At 41.4% G+C, this 22,688-nt stretch overlaps 1 protein-coding gene and 1 long non-coding RNA gene across 4 annotated transcripts in view; one reads left to right on the top strand and one right to left on the bottom strand.

Moving 5' to 3' along the window:
- The window catches only part of BAZ2B (bromodomain adjacent to zinc finger domain 2B), a 284,396-nt gene extending 266,370 nt beyond the window's left edge, over positions 1–18,026 (bottom strand). For both annotated transcript variants that reach the window (XM_053260587.1, XM_053260524.1), the window contains exon 1: positions 17,760–18,026. The gene's annotated coding sequence lies outside the window, so the exon portion shown is untranslated. The remainder of the gene's footprint in view (positions 1–17,759) is intronic.
- On the top strand, positions 16,869–21,557 carry LOC128329500 (uncharacterized). Of its 2 annotated transcripts, none has more exons than XR_008309685.1 (2): positions 16,869–17,425; positions 18,242–21,557. It is a non-coding gene; the product is annotated as an uncharacterized LOC128329500 (long non-coding RNA). The 2 variants fall into 2 exon arrangements; XR_008309684.1 differs by having other exon boundaries at positions 21,331–21,557.
- The last annotated feature ends 1,131 nt before the right edge of the window (positions 21,558–22,688 follow it).

Here is a 22,688-nt window from a genome sequence, read left to right on the forward strand (position 1 = left end):
TTTCTTGTAATGCACCTAGTCAAAAAACTTTTTTAAACGGCTTGGACTTATTCTTTCTTTGAGCCAGGTATGAATAATGTTACTATAATGTAACCTAGAAAACAATGCCATCCACTAATGCAACAATTCCAGTGGTATTAATAGAAATTAAACAGTAAACCATTCCTACGCAAGGTCTTTCTCCATTTAAAATCACTCCATTCTAAGGAAACAATCACATCTTCATGTATTAGAGTACAACAATGTACTGATATGTTTGCTATTAAGGCTGGGTAACAAATACAGCATTCAGAACATGATGTCTTCAGATATGTTAGAGCTTCCACCTTTCATGGCGAACTTGCCTACACAGCTGATCACTGCCAGGAAAAAAAGAGTTACACCCCCTTCAAAAGGAAAAACAACAGGCATCCTGGCAGATTTATTTAGCACACATTAAAAATATACCACACAGCTGACACATGGAACTTAGAAGCAGACTTTTGTTTTTCAGACTGTGCTGCAAATATTGTACTAGAGAATGTCAGGACTGCTCTTAGAGACTGACTAACATTTGTGCATACTCTATGCCCCCACCCACTTTTTAACACAGAATACACTCACGCAAAGCAAAACTGCGTATGCACAGCTGAATTTGCTTAGAACCAACTTGCCTTTTCACCTGTATTGAAGAAGTTCACTGAAAAAGCAGTGAATGATAAACATGCCCTCAGCCCTGCAGGATGCTTGCAATAAGTTACAAGGGATGCAGAATCCATCCGTTAAGCCAAAGAGGAAGCACAATGCCACAAATGTGGGGGAAGTAATTTAAATCCCTCTCTTCAGACTTATGTCCAAACCTAAGACTTGATATGTGCACATAAATACTTAGGATGGGATGCACTCGAGTAAAGGCACAAGCACTGTGCTAGTAAGTGTAGGCCTTTGATAGGGAATAAGTGAGCACACAAAAAGGCCTAGAGGATGTTTTGCTAACTACTCTAAATGATCCTGGATGGCTCCCATCCTGGAGATGGCCATCACATGAAAAAACGGACAGAGGCATACTACTTCCCACCTCCTTGGAGAGACTGAGAGGAAGATGTAGGATTTACCTGACCCCAGTTTTCCCCTTCAAGGAGTGTGTGCTACATCAATAGGAAGGAGCAGCCAGGCTGCCAGATGGGGGAGTCTCAATGGAGACTTTTAGAGAGAGCCAAAGCAGAGGCTATAGCATTTCAGGAAGCAAGTTTTGACCTCCTTGATGCAGCCTGTTCCTGCTGACTGCTAAGAATGATCCATTATCTTCTGTTCCCACTTAATGCTTAACCTATATATCTGTGTAAAGAAACCAAATATTACAAAGACACAGTGAGTCTGGAGTGAGTCTCCTTCCAAAGGAAACCAGAATCTCAGGCCTGTTGTGGGTCCCTGGAACTTCTCATTGCTCAGGAAAGTGGAGCAACTGGAGGCAGCATAACAGTAAATAAGAATGACAGTTCCAAAGGTAAGCATGTTTGGAAATGGCCTAAACAGTTCCATTCAGCTGGTGGTTTCCACTACAAGTAGCATGAAGCCTCTTGCTACGATCTGTGAATAAGCACTTGACAAGTAACAGTTTTGTTTCTTTATTCAGATGTTTAGTCCATCTCAAAAGTTCAGGATGAGGAAGAGTATTACACACTATGAAGAGATTTATTCATTCATTCATACATCCATCTGATCTATATTCTGCCCCATCCCAGAGGCTCTGTATGGCTTACACAATTACTTAAACATTTATATTGAAAAGCAAAATGAAAACATAAGCAAGAAAAACGATATTCTCCTTTCTTAATGCAATTCACTTATTCCCAGTTCCAAAGTATCATTAAAGAGAATAGAAAACAAAGGAGGTGGAAACAATGACAGACAAGAAGGAATGGCCAGCAAATATGAGTCTCATCTATTTGTTCCATACCCCATCTTCAGTCATCCAAGGTAGTCCAGTACTCACTTTAAATCCAATCCTCACCAATCCCATCCATCATTTCTTCCAATACATTACTGAAAAACTCGAGAAAACATATCGATGTCTGCCCACTCATCTCCACGCTCTTTATTTACTAGCAAAATGCCAATAATTATGAAGGGGGGGGTGTATGTGTGTGAAGGGAAAACTGCAAGGATCCCAGTAAGGGCCAATTCTAGCCCTTGCAGTGTACAAATCAGAAGTGGGAAGTGAGTCAAAACAGACATGACTTGTGAGATCAGTGAGTTTCCCAACTGCTTGTTTGGAAAAAAAACCCCAAAATTTAAAGTAGCAACAGGGGGCTCTAATTTTGACTAAAGCAGTGGCTCTCGCTCTCATTGCATTTTCTTGATCCAATTTACATTCCCCCCCCCCCAGTTAATACAAGCCCCTATGTACTACCTGGATCCCCCCTTCACCCAGTGGAATGATTTAGATCTGGAAAATGCCATGCGGAGGAGTAGCTGAACATCCATTTTGCCAGTGCCACTGCTCTGAACAAAATCAAAATCCTTCACTTTAAACATCACACACAGCAAGATCCAATGGAACCCACATTTATCCCTTACTCTCACTGTCGCAGTTTCCCCAAGTGCTTCACTTTTGGCAACCACTTATATGGGAGAAAGCAAAAGAGTGTGACTGAAGTCACCATTGGTTGTGGAGGCTGCTCCCTGCCACTGCTGGTTTCAGCCATTAATAATCAAGCCTGCTCTTTCCTGCATGGCCGCATCCGCATTTCTGTTTCTTTGCTAGGGCATGACAGAGTGCTGGAAGTAAGGGACAGAATGCTCAGAATTTTGGCAGCAATGTTTATACAGTTAATCCAGAGGTGGCCAACCTGAGACTCTTCAGCTGTTGTTGAACTACAACTCCCATCATCTCCAACTGCAATAAATTGTGGCTGAGGATGATGGGAGTTCTAGTCCAAAACCAGCGGGAGAGCCACAAGATGGCCACTCCAGTGCCAATCAATTTAAAAGCTTGAAATCAACTAAAAAGCCTACCCCCGCCAAATTAACAAAGTAATGGATTATATTTTAAAAAATAATACAAGTACTTTTAAAAACTGCAGGTAGCAAGCACATTTTAAAAAGGCATCCCCCCATTTCTCACACTCAGGAGGAATGCCTGCTGTGATACCTGCTACAGCAAATACACATGCAACATCAAAAATACAATATGCTTCTTGGGTCAGAGCCATTATTTTTTATCCATATGTAAATTTAATTAATTGACAAACTCATACTGTTAATCAACTAAGATTTATTTCACTGGGCAACATCTCTATTAGGAATATAGTATGTGGGACTTTCTTATGATAACAAGATAAAGTCTCCATGACTCCCTTGTTTTCTATTCCAATCTTCAGGCTCAGTACTTAAACCTGCAGCTGAGATGACAAACCCGTTTCTGGATTGGACTACTTCAACGTGCAGCAGGTGTGGGCTCATGTCACTGAATGTTTCTCTATTTAAAAAATATTAATTAATTAAAAATTGCCAGCACACAGAAAACTAGATGTTTTGGAGGAGGGTTTTGTATTCTATCTAGTAGTCTTTTATGTTTTGTGATTTTAGAAGTTTGTCCCAGTGGGGATCCTGTAGAGAGCATGGGTGCTAGAATCAGAAAGAAAAGGGAGGGAAAGGAGAAGGAGAATTTAATGTTTATGAGGTGAACAGCTATAAAACAGAGGGTCTGAGTCTCCCTTTCTTCCTGACATGCCATTCTGTATAGGTTGTTCCTAAAGTGTTTTTCTGTGAATGACAAGCACTCCATTAGTGCAGGGAAGAAGAGCAATTTTCATGAATGCTTCCTTCCCTCCCTGAAAATCTGCTCCCGGGGGTTTGAGGGACCTTCTGGAATAGGATTGCATGTGACATGGAGGGGCTACAACAGGAAGAAGGGTTAGCAAGAATTAGGGATGTGCACGAATAACAATTCAAGGCATGATTCGCAGCACATCCCCGGCACCTTTAAAACAGAGGAGAGCCGCCGGTGCGTGAAGAAAACTGAGGAGTGCCACTGATACAGAAAGTGGTGGCGAGCAGTGGAGGAGCCGGTATGCACCTGTTCTACTCCATTTTAAAGGTGCCAGGGATGTGCAGCAAATTGCGATTTGTGCACATCCCTAGCAAAAATCACCAGGTCCCTTGCATAAACTTAAGTGAATGCAATTCTATGTATAGGGTTTAGTTTGGGTTTTTCCCCCCATGTGGAGGTATGTTCAAACATATTATATCCCACAACTGTAGTCCAAAGTGGTATAACCAAAAAACAGGCTTACTATCTCATCTTATCTGCTACCAAGAACTAGGCCCAAAAGAGATTCAATAGACTCCACCTACACCAGAATGCCTCCACAAAGTTCACACTCCTCCTCATACTGCCATGGGTCAATTTCTATTCCATAACCTACCTAATAAGTGCCTTCCCTAACCTCAGAGCTAAATCCATATTACATACTGATACACTTTCTAATTTGTAATTACATGGGAAGTCTCCACTATTACATTTACAGAATAAAGGTATGCCTTTGAGCACACACTTCAATAATGGCTGCACAAGCAACATCACTCTTTTCTCATTTGTCTATGTGCATTAAAATACAGTCATTACATGAACATCCCCCACTTTTTTATATACACCACTGTAATTTTTTTATAACTTAGAATAGGAACCAGTGCACATTGTAAAAAACAACTCGTGAATGCCAGACAGTGTTCCAAAGTGCTTTTATATATGACTACAGAAGTACTCAGTAGGGTACACAAATACCGTTCTTGCTAAAAACAACACCCCCCCCCCCAAAGTATATCAGCAAAAATGCACTGACAATTACAGGGCCCAAGTTCACAGCTAAAGGAGTCTAACAGCCTGCTTTTCTGAAATGTGGTTTACAAAGGTTGTGCTGCTAGTTAAATAGAAAATATAGGGACATAAATAATGACAAAACAGAAAAAATGAACACTTTTAATGACAATTTTAATTGTCACTTTTAATTGCCAAGTTCAAGTTGGCGACACTGGCCTACATGGAACTCTTGCCTCACTCAGCAGAAGGGTGATATTTATATTTACTTCCTTATTGTCAGTGCTTAATATTTTTCAGAACTCTGTAACTAATTAACACACTGAATATTCTGCTTGACAAGGTAACACTTGCCAGCGTTCAACATGCCTTTGTGTTGAACAGGGTTTTAATTCTGCTCGGTGCAATGTCAGATTACTGATGCTCCTACTCACCTCACTCTGGGCCCAAGTCTATGAGATAAAAGGATGTCACTGTGCTCATTATTTCACAAAAGACTCAAAGATGCTCAGTATCTCATATAAAAGGGTTGGGTTTTTATCACTTCAGAAAAATATTCTCCTCCCCAAAAGTTATATCCAGAGTTAAATGGTGAACTTAAGGTATGCAGTTCAAGGTAGAGATGTGCACGAGCCAGTTTGGCACCTCCTCTGGGAAGCGCCGAACCAGCTTGGGTGCCAGCGTTTGAGCCAGCTTGGCGGGGCGGTGAGTGGTTCCCTTAAAAAGCAGGTAAGGGACTCCTTACCTGCTCGTCCCCGCCCTGCAGCTCTTCCCGTGGTGGTGCCCGCTCTCCAAATGGCTGCGTGTGGCCGCGTTACTGTTATCTGCAGACTCTGCACGGTGTCGGCATGCACAAAGCCATTTGTGTGGTCAACAACACCATGCTGACCATGCAAATGGCTGGCACACGTGTGTACTGGTCATGTGCGTATGTCGCCACATGGAGGCTGCAGGCAACAGTGACGCAGTCCCGCGCTATTGTTTGGAGAGCCGCCTCTGAAGCTGGAAGAGCTGTGGGGCGGGAAGAGCAGGTAAAGAACTCCTTACCTGTTTTTTAAGGGAACCACTCCCCAACCCACCACCAGCTGCCCTGAGCCACTCTTGCACATCCCTAGTTCAAGGTGCACATTCCGTGATACACTGAGCATGGAAATGTTACAGCCATTCAACATATTAGACTTACTTATGAGTAAAACTATGGTTAGGAGTGGGCTGAAAGTTTGCATCAGCTATGTACATTTTCACATTTACCGGAACAGCCCATCTTACACATGCCACTTATCCAGTGACCTAGCAAGCACCCATAGTTGCATACTATAATCAGAATATCAGATAAATAAGGATGCTATTTCTGTTAGTTTTCACTGATGTGAGGGTCACACAGATAAAATAAAGAACCAGACATTTCGTATAAATAGGGTTCAAATAAAATAGATACTGGTTTCATTTTGAAAATATACATACACACACCCCTCACCAAACTGAAAGCAATCAGAAATATATAGCAAAAGTTAAATTAGTTTATTGTAACATGCAATATCTAGCAAGATATTTTTAACTGTGTCCTGCAAAATGCTTGTTTGTGTGTAATTCACGTGCTTTTATTATGCACTCACCCCAAAGCAAAATCTCCATGTGTGGGCAACACACAAAAACACTGCACTGTTAATAACTGTGGAGACAGTAACCTTGACTAAATCTAACAAAGATTCCTTGCTCAGAACAACACAAGCAATCAAAGGACTCCGAAGGTTGCAGAAATGTGTTTCCAATAAACAGGCTTTTTTTGCACTTAAGATTTGTGTCACCACCGATCCACGCGGTTTGTTTCTTCAAAGCCTGTGCTTTTATCATTTTCTTCAACATTTAGTTAAAATTAAATATTTAAAATTGAAGCTCTTCTATGTTGCAAGCACAGCTGAAATGAAAGGCCTCTCTGAAAGCAGTGACCAGATTTTAAATGCAGGTAGATCAATAAACTGGGTGGTGGTGATGGGGGGGTGGGGGGTGGAATTGAGCTCAAGACCAGGGTTCCATGTGTGAGTGAAATGGTCTATAATAGCTTGCAAATGACTGTACACTGGCTGTAACCAGCTGTTCTTAAATTATGAATATGCAACCAATTCATGTTAAAGCCAAATCCCAGCACTATTTCTACAAAGAAATCCCAGTAGTTTTTCCTTGTTCTACATGTTAGCTCTGTTAAGGATACAAATAGCAGTATGCTTCAGAACAAATAGGGCCAAACTATTGGCATTTCATGCACTAGGTCCATTATCACAGCAGGGGTTGTCAATCACTGTAACATTCCTATAACAGCTCAGGCAATATGACAATGATCTTCCAGGAGGAAAGGGGGGGGGGAATCAAAATCTCTGCAGCACACTCAAAGTCCCCTTGCCAGCCTAATGCCTTTTTTTTTAAGCTTCAGCCAATCAGATCGTCAGCCCTGACCTAGTAGAAGACTTGCATCAAGCTTCAAACATTTAAAAACATCAATCATAAAAACAAAGACAGGACATTGAATTATGCAGTATTAACCTCCAGGGTTTGCATACAAAGACCTTAGATTTATTTATGTCCCAGCGCGTTAAGAGCTTCAGTACACCGTTCTTTGCACCAAACCGGCTGCCAATTTGATGAACCTCTCCGCCCTCAGCAGGAGTGCAGCGTCTTTGATTAATGAGTGCATGCTTGTGGAAAAGTGTAAGAACAGAAAAACAGGGTTAAAAACACACAATTATGTCTCTGCACATCCACTGGACCAATGCAATAATTATCTTCGAGCTGATTCTCCCATCAGAGGGAAAGAATTAAGCATTTTTTGCTTACAGCATGCATTTGCCTGTACAGTGAAGCTAAAATAGACTTTCCATATATTTTATTTTAAAATACAAATACTATTGTATCAAGTATTTTACCATTCCAACATAATGGGCTTTTTCCAAACACATTTTCCAATTTTGCACTTATTTCAGACCACAATCCTGAACATACTAGGTGCAAATAAGCTATACTGCATTTGACAGGACTTAACTTTCATGTATACATGTAGAATAGAGGTAGAAGTGTCTGAGTTTTACTTCAAAGATTTGCACTCCAATCTAGAAGCCCAGTAATCAAATCCCATATGGGTATATTTATTTTATTTCCCCACTAATCATCTCACTGCATAATTGGCCATTACTAAAAGACAGCAATATTTGAAAAAATTCCAACTATAAGCTGCACCGGAGTGGTGTTTTTTGTTTTGGTTTTTTTACTGGCACTTGTGAATTTTCCTTTTCTTCAGTTTGTAAATGTTAAAAGGATATCGTCTCAACCGCCATAAAGTTGACTACATGGAAGACACAGAACAAAGTGGATTTTTACTATGCGGATCAAATATAATTGCATATCCATTACTGATCTAATCCCACCAAGACTAGAAGCCATGATGCTTGTTTGAGTGAAGAAATGTACTGGCTTCTCTTAGGCTGTTTACAGCAGTAAGAAGTATCTTTAGTAGATATTTCAATGATTAATTTATGGTTTCTCACATTGCTACTACTTTAGGTCCACATGAACTTTGCCCAGAAGTTGTCTCTGTCACTGTTTCTAGAAACAATCAGGGCTTAATCCGCTGAACCGCTACATAAAATTAAGTATGGTACTACATAGATTAGAGTATATTATGATGATACAAAAAATAATAGAATCAGCCTTGACATGTGCATGGAGGCATGCCTTGGAAAGTATTCTGCATGAAGAGAAACTTGTACTTTCTTTTGAATTATGTCAGTTTTTAAGCAGAATAAATTGTTTAACGTCAAAAGTAGTTTCAGGAAGCACTTCCCCTTTGTAATCCAGAAAGAAAGAATTTTGTAATCCAGACAGAAAAGAAGACCACAATCAAGCACATAGGCACATTTATGCCTACTGAAATTAACAGGCTCTACATTTAATTCTAGTCACTTTAAGTGGTGCAGTGGGGAAATGCTTGACTAACAAGCAGAAGATTGCTGGTTTGAATCCCCGCTGGTGCTATGTCGAGGAGCATAGATATAGGAAGATGCTGAAAGGCATCATCTCATACTGTGCAGAAGGAGGCAATGGTAAACCATTGTGGGTGCCAGGAATCAAAATCGACTTGATAGCACATTTTACCTTTACATATAACTCTGTGTTGGATTGTGGCCATAGATTTTACCCACAATTCCAAAGTGCACTTTCTTTTAGCTTCACTAGAACCCTGATTACCCTGATTTGTACTGCTGTGAGGAAAACTCAAGGAAAAAGGGAAACTAGACTGATATTTAAGGACTGAATGTACAAAAGTACGCATAGACATATAATGGAGGGAAATATTATTTATTTTGTTCTATTTTGTACACACAGAGCTGTGCTTGCAGCAATGGTATGCCCCAAATAGAGAAGACTGGAAAGGACATAATGTTTTAAAGGATTAAATTGAATTTTAACCTTGATGAATGTTAATCGATTAATTTTAGGGAATTAACAATTTTAAAAAATCATTTTGAATACATCAGAAATTTTGTTTTCATTACAACAAAATTTCAGGAAAAAATTAACACTTTTCTAAAGTTTATTCATATAATACCGCAAAGTTCTGTTGTACCTGTCAAGGCCAGTATAGACCCATTACATTTTTAATAAACAAGAAAAATGCTTTAAAATGCTGCATACAGACAACTCTTAAATAACATGCAACACCTGAGTATATTTTAACAGTCTAAGAGGTACGAATCCACCTAATGGTGCAGCGGGGAAATGACTTGATTAGCAAGCCAGAGGTTGCCGGTTTGAATCCCCACTGGTATTAGGCAGCAGAGATACAGGAAGATGCTGAAAGGCATCATCTCATACTGCACAGTAAATAGCAATGGTAAACCCCTCCTGTATTCTACCAAAGACAACCACAGGGCTCTGTGGGCGCCAGGAGTCAATACTGACTCAACAGCGCACTTTAAAGAGCTACAAGAGAAAGTGGTGCCCCCCTCAAAAGGCCTTCACTCCCAGTTGAACACAGAACTCTACATGGATGGGCTTCCCCCATTCACTTAAATCAAAAAGCAGCTCCACATGTAATTTGAGTCCTTACAACTGAGAGGGCTTGAAGGCGGGCAGTGGGGAAAGCAGCAGAAGCTCGCTTTCCCCACAGACGATCCACGTAGAGTTGTTGGGTGCGTGAATCACGTGCCCAGATGGTCTGCAGCTGCCAAGAGCAGCGCAGAGGTACAGGGGTTGGGGTGCATCATCCTGGCCCCCAGAAATCCCACACTGCACCACAAATGTGTGTGGTGCATCGTGGAGATTCCCCCAGCAATGGTCAGGAGCCTGTCAGTGTCTCAGTGCCAGCTGAAGGCACTGATACACGGTCAATTAAATGGGGTTAAGAGAGCACTCACTTCTTAGCCGAGTTTGCCCCTGAGATGCCGCCAGCAGCCGTGCGGCTCCTGGCAGTTCCTGGCTACTCGTGAGAACAGCCTCCTCGTGTGTTTGTGATTTCTCCAATGAAGTTAACAGTCAAGGAAGCTCCTGCTGAAGTCCTGCAAAGGACCACTGGGCCAATTCAGACAGAATCCCTATTCACATACTATGTTCAAAGATCCGTACACACGTACAGTTATTCACATGTTATGTTCAACGCACATGGAGCAGTACACTTCCTATCTTTATCTGCATTTGAGAGGGCCTGCATACAAAGTTCACTTTTAAAGTGAACACACATAAGGTCATTCACACCAAACTATGTAAAAGTGTATAAACACCTGAACATACATACCACAAAATGTCTGAACAGGGCTAGTTATAGCAGATGTTCTGCAAACTCACAAACACAAAACCCATCAAAAAGAGCACTGTGATGAAGATTTGGTCTGCATCTCAAAAAGGCGAATGGCAAACTCCATGGAATTGCACTGGATAGAACTAGGCACTCACTTCTTCATCAAGATCAGGGCGAACCTACAGGTTACATAAATACCATGATTGGCCCAATAGTTTTTGCTGTTGGGCTGGGTTTGTTTGCTGTTCTCTACTCAACAGTAGCCACAGAGAGCTTTCCCAGACAGCAGACTTTACCAAGGCTTTACTGTGAGTTGGAAGTTGCCCCCGCAAACCAACACAAAAAGTGGATTTTTTAAATCCCAGATATAAATCGGGCTATACTCTAATATGCGATGAAAAACCCGAATTGTGTGTGAAGTGATAGCTCGCAGGGACGTCAGGATAAATTTGGCCAATATGTGGACACACACATCCATTCTGGAGGAGGTGTGAACTAAAAGCTAGGTGTGAAAAACTTCCGAGGGCCTGTTCTGGACAGTGACTGTGGCACGGTGGAGTTTTATATTTTATAGTAAAATCTTTTTTATATATGCTGGTTGCAAAATAAGAACCTAACATTCACACTGCAATTTTATGCACATTTGTTTTGAGGTAACCTGGACTTACTTCCAAGTAAATATACCAAGATGTTTATTTTTCCTTTATTGATACAGCCAGAAAACTTTGAGCAAAATCCTATTTCCATTTAAGCTAGTGTCAACTGATTGTAATGAAAGCCTGGATATCACATCTGAATCTACTGCAATTACTTCTACCAACCTTTGGCAAATTTCTTCTCTGTCCACCCAATTTCTCTCTCTCATGTACATTAAGAGTATTATCTGCAAAATACTGATTTCAAAGTAACTGACTTGCAAGTGTTTAGGATCAGTGTGCTGAATGAAATAGCATTCAGTGCAACAAAACACGTGATCCCAGCTGTATTTCCCCCGCCCAGATTCTGTATTTATGGTCACTCTGGGAAACTTGTTTTGTTTGTAAAAGCACAAACAGAAGTGGCAGTTAATGTATTAAATATTACAAAGGGGTTATTTTTAGATGAGTTAACTAGTTATTATTGTGTCTGTTATTCTGTGCAGAGGAAGGCATAACACACTAGAATGCAATGACTCTAGCACATTCAGTTCAGAACCATAACATAGAAATGATGAGAAATGAATAGATAATATATATGAATCAAAATGCTGTCCTGACAGTGTATGGGAGAATAAAATTGAAGCCATGGCAGTCAACTTGAGAAAAGTTAGCCAGCTGGTCTAGCACAGTGGCCGAGAGTGTGGGCTGGAATACCCTGCTGCTCCAGTCTCTGCTCAGCCACTCAAAGAGATGACCTCACATAAGCTACTTTTTTTAGCTTCAGCTCTCACATGGGAATAATAATACTTGCCTACCTGACAGGACCCTTGTAAGGATTCCCAAGATAACGTATGTGAAGGGTTTGGAACATTTGAAATGGGCTATAGAAATGATATTATCCTCTCTAATAAAACGCTTGGTGTCCGTCCGTGGACGGACACCAAGCGTGCGTTCGTGCCTGGCCTGTTCTGGGCATGCCCAGAACAGGGCAAGGGAGGCACGAACGGCAGGACCCGGCGGCCATGTTGGGGCCGGGAGAAGGAGAAGTGGCCGCCGCCTACGCCAGGAGGAGAGTGCGGGAGAGGCGGCGGCGCAGCCATGGCCACGGCCAGAAGTGGCGGTGGCCGCGACGGGGCAACTGGCGGCGGGAGTACGGGTGAGGCGGCGGCGGGGCCAGAAGCGGCCGCCGCAAATAAAGGAGAGAGGCGCCGGGGAAGCTGGCCGAGGTGGCGGCGGAGCCGCCGCCGAGGCCTGGCGCTGCCAGTAAAGCCGGGTGGGGGGGGAAACCTTGGGGCCCGATCCCACCATTACCGTCCCCCCGCCAAATTACTAAGGGCCAAATTGGTCCTGAAAAATGCCGCCGCCGAACCGCCCTCCCAGCTGCCCGATCCCACCATTTGTACAGGAAAGAGGAGCTCGCTAGCAGAGCTCCTCTTTCTGCAAAGGCTCTTCTCAAACTGGCGCTTTGAGTGGAAAGGGCGTCCTTTCCGCTCAAAGCGCCAGTTTGAGAAGAGCCTTTGCAGAAAGAGGAGCTCTGCTGGCGAGCTCCTCTTTCCTGTACAAACGGTGGGATCGGGCAGCTGGGAGGTTCGGCGGCGGGGGCCGAAAGCATTACTAGCGCCCGTTTTTCAACGGGCTAAAATTCACTTGTATTATATATTTATTTTTAATAGTTCTCTCAACCGCCGCCCCCTCCCCCGCTCACAAGCACAGCAAATGTGATAGTCTTCTTCTGTAATATCTGTATCACAGAAAGGCGCTCATCCCAGCCCCACATTCTTGATTTCATTAAAACACATATTCATTTGCAGGAGATCAATTTTCAGCCAGCCTTCCAGTGTGAATACATAATTGTCTGTCTTATTAACTTTGTCAGCATTTTTTCTTGCCTATTCTAGCAGTTTATAAATACAGTTATTTTTAAAAGGCCATAGAGGTTGTTGTAGAAAACTCTTAAATATATATGACCAACAGGAGCCTCCCTGTGGGCAATACAATGTGAGGACCACAACTACATGTTTCATATATTGAATCTTCTCCTGTGACTTCAAATGCACAACTCACTCGAGTAAAGACAAACACCATTCAACCTTAAGTTTTAAACAGAAATCATCTAAGAGCCACATTGCACCAATGTGCTTGCACATTGCACCAACCCATCACACAGTTACACACATGCAAGGCCTATTGTTTTCAATGGGACATGTGTGTATAACTCTGTGCTGGATTGTGAGAACTACTTTTAAAGCTAAAATTCACTCTGGGTTCCCTTTAAAAATAAATATGAGCACAGGGGCTATTTTAGCAACAACAAATACTGCTGCTTTACAAGGCACATGATGCCAGTTCTAAGCATGCTTTTATCATAGTGTTTTCTTTATACATTTCGTTTTTCATCTTATTCCTCTACAGAAACAAATCATTTTCATTCTAGTTCTAGATAAGATATAATGAGAATATTTAGAATCTAGAGGCAATCTCATCCTTTAACTAATTTAGGGAGATCAGAAAGAAAGAATGAACTTTCTTGCAACTGTGATATTCTACATCTTGTGTAGGAACACAAAAGTAGCAACAAAGACATTAACAATTGCAGTTCAAGCTGGGAGTGACTGTTCTGTTTCAATTCAATGACACCACTAATGGCTTCTTAGCAGCTCCATGAAATCAACCAGCTGTCAAGCCGATGCATCAGAAGGAACAGTTACGCACTCCCCTAAGAAAAAGCAACACATCAGGATGTTTGGCAAAACATCTGCTCCTTTACACTGCAGTTCTATAATAAACATGCAAACAAAGAAATGAGAAAAAGGGTAAAAGCAACCAGAAATCTAGGGCCTCCATTACTCTGATTTGCATTTTTAATATGTGTCTTGAGGGGGGGGCATTAATTTGTGTGCTATGTCTTATCATATGAATAATAAACATTCTACCATATTCAACTAGCAATGTAAAAAGTACACTATTTTGCCTTTGGTATAAGTGTTCCATATAACTGAAGCTTTCTTACTGCATTGAAAAAATGTACATCCAAGTATTACCCACAAATCACACAGATTAATTTATAAAACAGTGCTTTTAACTGATTCACAATGCAAACTCATACACTAAGCAAGAACTTGTAAAGTGGACATCACTTTTTGAAATAAACACACATAAGTGACTCAGATTCTGACTTTACTGAAAGTACTAACATTAGTATTATAATCCTGCAGTTTGACAGAGAGATACTGTCTACAAATATGTTTATTTATTAAATTCAGAAGAATTGCCACTATAAGAAACCATTCTCAAAATAGCATAGCAAAATAGCAAAATAACCTCTCCCTTATTTATCCCCATGCCACTATTTACTCCTCCCAATTTTAAATTTATAAAGCCATGTAAAATAAATATGTGACTTTATCAGGGTCTTGTTTTACATACTATTATTTCAAAGTCACCAAAAATATAGAGAATTTTTACAATAGTTTATTGCTTGTCAAATTGGACTTAAATTGTGTGAAATTACCTGTACATCCAAAATGTTCCTCTTAAATATTTAAGATTCCCATCTCTCCCCCTCCCGACATACATCTAGTACAGAAAATTGTTTCAGCTACAATTTCCTTGATATTTCATGCTTTATTGATTATGCGGCATTGTGTCTAAAATGTGCACACAGTTTACAATAGGTGTGAGGTATCAAATATACTTAACGACCATTTTCTTAAACTGCTTATCTTCTGTTGCTCACCATTTATAATCTGCCAAATCTTCCAGGCCTTTGTTGCATGTATAATTTAGAGCCATCTGCTCTATGTGCTTTTAACTATTTCAACATTTTCATCTACCTAAGATTCACATAACTGGCAGCCGTTCAATTCAGACAAGCTTTCTAAAGTGGCTTCTTTTAAAGAGAAAAATAAATGAACATACTAAGGTAAATAACTTACTTTTGTAAACATAAAAGCATATTTCTTATCCAAGCACAAAAATATGCTAAATATGTCACTTAGTTTAGAGTGTGTATTAAATAAAAGAACATCTTGATGTACTAAAAATGTTCCTATTAGTTTCCATGTTAATTGTAGTCAATGTTCCCCCCAAGCACACACACCATGAAGACAAAGAGAATGCAAATCAAACACAGGCAGTTTCATGTTGTTAGCGCAAGTGTAAATAGGTGGAAAGAAAAAACAAAACAAATACAGGAAGCAGAACAGAAAAGAAGATTTTGATTTAATATTCTATTATTTATGAAGTGCTCTATGTTTCCTTAAGCTTTGCCCTGGGACTACGAAAACTTTTATAAAATAACAAAAACAAAAAAAGTAGTATTTGTTGAGGAAGTAAATTAAAAGTACAGTACCTTCTATTCCCCTTTTCACAACTGGAGACATGAGCTTATAGTAAGAGGTAATATGATTCTTCACACACACACACACACTTTTTTTTTTTTTTTTTGAGGGAGCATTTTGGAACTTAGCATACTAACTACATTTTGAACACCCCACAGACTAGAGCATCTGGGACACAACCTACCATGCATGCAGCATCTACAGGTCCTCTCCAGAATGTGAGCGAGGTGAACTCACATCGTGAATTCTGTTTTGAAGAAACTGACAATACAATCAATCCACAAACATTTCTGAAAGATTTGTGTTGTGGCAGGGGAGAGTTTGCTGCTACCCTCTTTGCCCTCAAGTGTGTGACTTCAGGAAAGATGCCATCTCCTATGTATGATATTGACCCAGGACCACTTGCAGATGCAAATAATTCTTATCCATCAGTGAACTGCTACAACATATGGCCACACACACCTGGCAATTAGATTCTTTAATATGTGAACTACTGAAAGACGAGAACACAAAAGAAAAAGAGACTACCAAATAAATCCAAACATTTCTCCACCTGTTACAAAAATACATAGGCTAGTACTCTCAGGCATACCCCTTCTACACATTTTAATAAGCTGAAATTATAACCTCTCATTCTCCAACACAGCTTAAAACTTGTTAGACTAGAAATAGCTAGAAAGAAAACAAACATACACGCACACTATTAGGGGGAGGGGGGAAACCCCCTTAAAAACTTTACATGACGTCACCGTCTGTCCCTAAGATTTTCTAAACTTTGTGCCTTCTCCAACGGGACTTGAAGGAAATCCATCCTCTACCCTTTAAAAGAGAGGACGAGAGAAAGACACACTCACAGACACACAGCCTTTGAATTTTTTTTTTTTTTTAAATGCCCAAGATGGCGAAAGGCTGGTTGTTTAGAGGGCAGAAAAATGGAGGATATTGTAATATACACAAAGGGATAAATTTCAACAACTCAGCCAAGGGCTGCAGCTGCTTCGCTGGCTTTATAAGGAAGCAACCCACACAAAAGATAAAGGGGGAGAAAGAGAAGAGAGCGAGAGAAAAGCGAGCAGCAAAGCCCCGAGAAAGACAGGCAAGGTCCCCCTCGCTTTCTCTCTCTGAAGCCCATTCCGCTCGTTACTCGCCCCCCACCCCCAAGCGGAGTTTTTTTGGATCAACTCTGGCAAGGTTGCATTTGAAAACGGGAAGCAGAAAAGAGAAGCTGGCGGGGGAGGGGGGCGAGTCGGCCGTGGGATCGGAGAGGGTGGGGGGGGGGACAGAAAGCACAAGACGGGGGCAGGATCGCAGAGGCAGCAGCAGGCGAGATTCCTCTCCCACTTTCCCCTAGCCGCGGGGGGGGGGGCGTGCATGCAACCCCCCTCCCCGCCCCTCCTCCTGCTCTCACCGACCAGCAGGGGGGGCCAAACGGGATGGGGCAGCCCTGGAGTGGGGAGGGGAGGGGAGGGCACTCCCCTCAGTGGCTAGGACGGGCTCGAGCAAGTCAAGGCGAGTGGGGGGGGGGACGGGACCGGGAGACCCAGGAGGAGACTGCGAGGAGAAGGGCACGGCTAGGGGGAAGAGGCAGCAGAGGACACAACAACGGAGGAGCAGCTCCCCTGCGAGCGAGATTGCTCGCCTGCACTGAAGGAGACGTGGCCCTGCGTGCCCAGCCGGCCCTGGGATAAGACGAGACTTTCTTTCCAGCCATGATCATCCAAAGTGGGGGGGGGGGGGATCGCCTGGCACTGGGAAGGCACCCACCCACCTCACAAAGCTGCGAGTCCACACCCCACACACCCAGCCTCCACCCGCCTGTGTGCCAGACCACCCGCCCCTCCTGTCCCGAGTGCACAAGGTCAGTTTCACTTTCCAGACTTGGATCTCCTGCTCCGCATGAGCCGAGGCAAAATGTAGTCGTCATTACCAATTTTTTTTTTAAAAAAAGAAGAAGCCCCGGCCCCCTCCCAGTCGCAGCCGCACCAGCCCCAGCAACAAAGAGACCGAGAGGGAGCCACCACCAGACACTCCGAGGAGCCTGGGCAAGCGGAGCCAGGATCCTCACCACCATCACCTCCTCCTCTCCTTTGGCTTACAAGCGGCGGGGCGATCCGACAAACACAATCCAGATATTGCCACCTTAAGCCGTACCCACCCACCCCACACACACCCCCAAATCGATTCGAACTCACCTTTACAGTTTGGAGAAGGGATATTTCACTTTCCCCCTTCGCCACACACACACATACACAGAGCTCTTTGCTCGGGGGGGCGCGGAAAAGGATGGATGCGTGTGTTATCTGGATGCTGGGGACGTTTCCTTTCCCCAAACAGCCTCAAGAAGGGAGTGCAGAAAGACTGGGGAGATCTAACTAGGAGGATTCATGATCGTGTGTAACCCTGTGTGTGAGTGTGTGTGTCTGCTGTCTGTGTGTGTGCGTCTCTCTCTCTCTCTCTCTCTCTGTCTCCTCGTCTCTGCTTAGTTCCTTCCAGCGGCAGCAGATTGAAGCAGACTCTCTTCTCAAGGTTTATTCAGCTTCACTTCCAGGCGAAGGCTTCACGAACCAAAAGTGACGTCAACCAACTCGGCTCCTCTCTTTCTAACAATGAAAGTTGCTGTTAAAGAAGCGAGGGGGAAAGAGAGCGAGAGCGAGAATTGTTTATCTCATTTCAGCCTCGGTAATAAATGACCGATCAGATTTGAAAACCAAAAACGGAGCAAAAGAACCAAAGACATTCCTGCTCTTCAAAGTCCACCCTCTCTTTCGCACTCACGCACTTAGGAGAGCGTCTCCTCAAGTTGTAAGAAAGTTGAGTTTGGGAGCAGGGCTGTAAATGATAATCTTGGGCTGGAAAAGTACATGCATTTGCTGAGCACCACTCTTAAACGACCACTTATGTTTAAGCTAAATATTAACATTCGGGGACTATGTAAAATAGACTCAGAGACACTGGACCACTTCCTTTTGGTGTAGGAGTGTGTAAGCTGTCCAGTTACACAGAATGCTTCAAAAAGTCGAATGGGGAGGCAGGGCATGTGGCATTGCTATCAAAAGAAACGCTATACTTACCAACTAAAACAGTCCCTTTCATCACTCAAGTCACACTGTCCTTACAGGAAGAAAATGACACCCAAAGAAATCGAAATAGAATAACTGGTTTGTTTTAAAATATATTGAAATGTGGGTTGCTTTAAGAAAGACACTTATTGCAGTGATACTCAAAAAACACTTACTAAAAGTAAGACTCCACTGACTTGAAGGAAATGTGATTAGAATTGGGATCATAGAGTTTTTCATTGCATATGAAAGTATTCTTGATCCACGGCTAGTATGTTTTTTTAAAAAGAAATATATCTCTGTGTGTGATTTGTACAAAGAAAAAGCATTGCCCTGATTCAATAGTTTACTATACATGTGATCATTCTCTCCCTCCCTCTCTCTCTGGCATAAAAGTAAAGCTGAATCAGGGATAAAGTACACTGCAAACAAAGAATTGCTTCCTGTAAACTATAAAAGTAAAGGCTTAAAATACAGCCAAGAACATACTTTACCTAGAAATGTGGAGGGCGGTGGGGGGGGGGGGGAGGACTGCAAGAGGATGTGTTCTTGCACTCTGAAATTGGAGCATGTAAGTTGCTGACAATGCTTTGCACTGTCAAGGGCCATTTGAAATGTGAAGGTTTTTAACATTAGACCTGAACAAAAGCTGGTTGCAACATCAAAATAATATGCACATCTAGAGAGATGCTATTGTTTTGTGTTTCCTCTTCAGCCACTGGCTGTGATTTTAATTGTGCTGGAGGATCTTCATTAGTATTAGCACATGGAGAGATTTCACAAAGCTGCTTCATTAGGTGGGGTGGGGGGAGCTTGGCAGACTAGGTCTTTTTGCATGCAATGAGAATGTCAGCCTTACCTCGGTCATTTGTAACATAATAAGTGCAAGCACAATGATTGCAATGCAGGAACACTGGGGGAAGGGCAAACATACTGCCTGTCTAACAAGGATATCTGAAATGCTCCTTGAAACAGGCAAATGTATGCTAAAAATTAGCAGGAATTATGGCTTGGCAGACTGATGAAAAATCAGTTAATGGGCTGTGATTTTAATTGTAATAGTGGTCCTAGTTTATTTTGTTCCTAGGATTCACATTCAGCAGCAAAATCATGCTAGCATTTATTGATTTTTTTCCCCACTGCCACATTCCCGGAATACAGATTTTAATCATTTCACTACACCACACTCAGTAATTTCATTAAAAAACTGGAACCTTCCATCCCCAGAAAAGCATTTAATTTCAATGACACACAATTTCTCTTAGCAGCAAACTGTCTCAACAGTAAAAGCTGGCCTAAGGTTCAAATGCATAATTTAATCCTGAGTTATCCATGTTCTGCATTCCTTTGAAGCTATAATTTGACTAACTACCTAATAACTGTAATAAGGACAATGATTTCCTTATAATATATTATTAACCCATATTTAATTAACTCAGAGGCCAAGCTCTGTACATGTTTGATTGGGTCAGTAGTTCTATAACCTCAAAATTTACTAATAATATTCTTGGGGGGGAAATGTGGCATAAGAATATTGCTATGAATATACCCAATTAGATATTTCACTCAGGATGCTACACATCAAAAGCTCATAAATGCTCTAAGGCGGCCAATATTGTCACTCAAAAGATAATCGGATTTTTAAATAAACAAAAAATAAACATTGGATTTAGTTAATTCACACAGTAAATTGCATGGGTATTTTGCCAGATACATAAAAATCAAGACCATTGCAATTCAGGGGAGAAAGCATTTCAGTTAATAATAATGTTGGAGGGAAGTTGAGAACAGTCAATTAGTTTAGAATTATTAGGAAGAACAACACCAAAACTTAAGAAAAGTCATAATATATTATGATAGTATAAGACTTTTTGACACAGCCCTAACACTTGCTTTGCTGACAAGTGCATAGAATAAGATATATGCCAGCTGCTACCTTTGTGCTGTCTCAGAAGCATGATGTGATAGCAGCATTTTGGGGACTTTGTAGAGCAACAGTATGCCCATTTATAGATAACCATATATACTCTGACAATACTCATTTACCTTATCCAGTAATGAAACATTACATTACTCCCCACCTCCAAACGCCACACTTTCCCTTCTGCAAATAACGTTTAACAAGAAATCTTCGGAATCATTAGAGAAATCAAACACTACCTCTTTCAATTCACTGGAAAGCAATCTATTGATTTTGCTTCAATTAGCACTTTAAAATATAGTACAACCCATTGATGCCATCTGTGGTCCAAACCAAATGAGATTCTTTTAAGATAAATGGTAACTGTCTTTTGGTACCAAGTGCTAGCATGAACAAACTGGTTCTACTAAGACACAGGCCAACATTTCATCTGAAAATGCTTATTATAATATTATTTTAATATGCTTATTCAAGAGCAGCACATTACTGGATTTGGTTGATGCATTTGAGATTTGCAAGTATTGTCTCAGAAATGTTCATAGTTACCTTTTAAATTTGGCTTCCTTTGGCTGTGAAGCTGTGGTTCTCTGTTGGTTTGGAAAATATTGCATATAGACAATAAATATGTTTGCTTTGTCTATTTTTTTAAATAATTAATTGTTTTTGAAAAGTATTGACATTCTCTTTTGGTTTGCTATGCAAGCACCATTTTGAAAGAGGGCAGTATAACATTATTAGGTATGCCAATAATGTGCAGTTTCATATTTTGGTATCTTTCGACAGGTAATACATGCGTTGGCTTTTCTATCTGGTTGATAGTACTTCCATCAGTTTAATGCAGTCTTCAGACGTGTTACTAAGGACATGGAAAGGACTTAGAGAAGACCATTGCAATTATGAAAGAGTCGAGTCTTGGAAAGTTTCCTAGAGTTGTCATTTTATATCTGTGACTAATGTTATATCTGTATATTGAGCTATGCATGTGGATAAAACAGGAGTTTTAAACATTTTCTACCTTTTCTCAACAATTCTTAAATGTCTGCCACAGAAAAACACATTGCACATGGCCTATCGTGCATACTTCACTCAGTTAGGAACATAGGAAGGTGCTATATACTGAGTCAGACCATTGGTCTATCTAGCAAAGTATTGTCTACACAGACTGGCAGCAGCTTCTCCAAGGTTGCAGGCAGGACTCTCTCTCAGCCCTATCTTGGAGAAGCCAGGGAAGGAACTTGAAACTTTCTGCTCTTCCCAGAGTGGCTCCATCCTTTGAGGGGAATATCTTACAGTTCTTACATGTGGTATCCCATTCAAATGCAACCAGGGCAGACCCTACTTAGCTAGGGGGGCAAGTCATGCTTGCAACCACAAGACCAGATTATGTGGGGCACTGGCAAAACCTGTTGGACTACTTAGCTTCAACTGTGTCTTAACACATATCTTTTGCTCCTCTATAGCTATACATTGCAGGCAAGCTGTCTTTCAGGGAAGCTTGTTCACCATTACTGATCTCACTAGAAAACTTCTGATAAGCTGAAAACCTCTGGCTTAAAGTCTTTAGAGACGCAAGAACTCAGATTTCAACTATGGAATAACGTATTAGAACTGAAGCAGCAGCATCCGTTTCAGTTACTGTATGCATACCACTGACATCAGTCACAACTTCCATGGATTTATATTTATTCACACTAGAACATCCACGACCATCACCAGGGCAGGACGCATCCTATCAACTATGACTGAGCTATCAGACTGAATCTTGCACCCACTAATGACAGACCAATTAAAAACAATCTTTCTTCAAGGTTTGCATTGTATGTCTGGTAAAGGATGGAAGCATTAGCATGAAGTACATGCTATTAATAAAAAGAGAAGCTCTGAAGCTGATTTAATAAAAAGCTAAATATTTCATTCAATTACGATGTACAATCTATGCTTTAAAACATTATGCTTAAAAGTAATACCACAGTAGAAAGCTGTTAAAAGCATAACCTTCCTGCTCAGAAAATTTACTCTGGGTTTAAGAGGTTTATTCTTATCACAGATACTTGTTGGCACAGAAGAGCTTATGCTATCACTCTCTGAGGGCTATTTATACAGTTTAACATTCCTAAGTACTCCTGCCTTTATGCTGTTAC

This window comes from Hemicordylus capensis, chromosome 1 (assembly GCF_027244095.1).
Source record: "Hemicordylus capensis ecotype Gifberg chromosome 1, rHemCap1.1.pri, whole genome shotgun sequence".
Taxonomy (NCBI): domain Eukaryota; kingdom Metazoa; phylum Chordata; class Lepidosauria; order Squamata; family Cordylidae; genus Hemicordylus; species Hemicordylus capensis.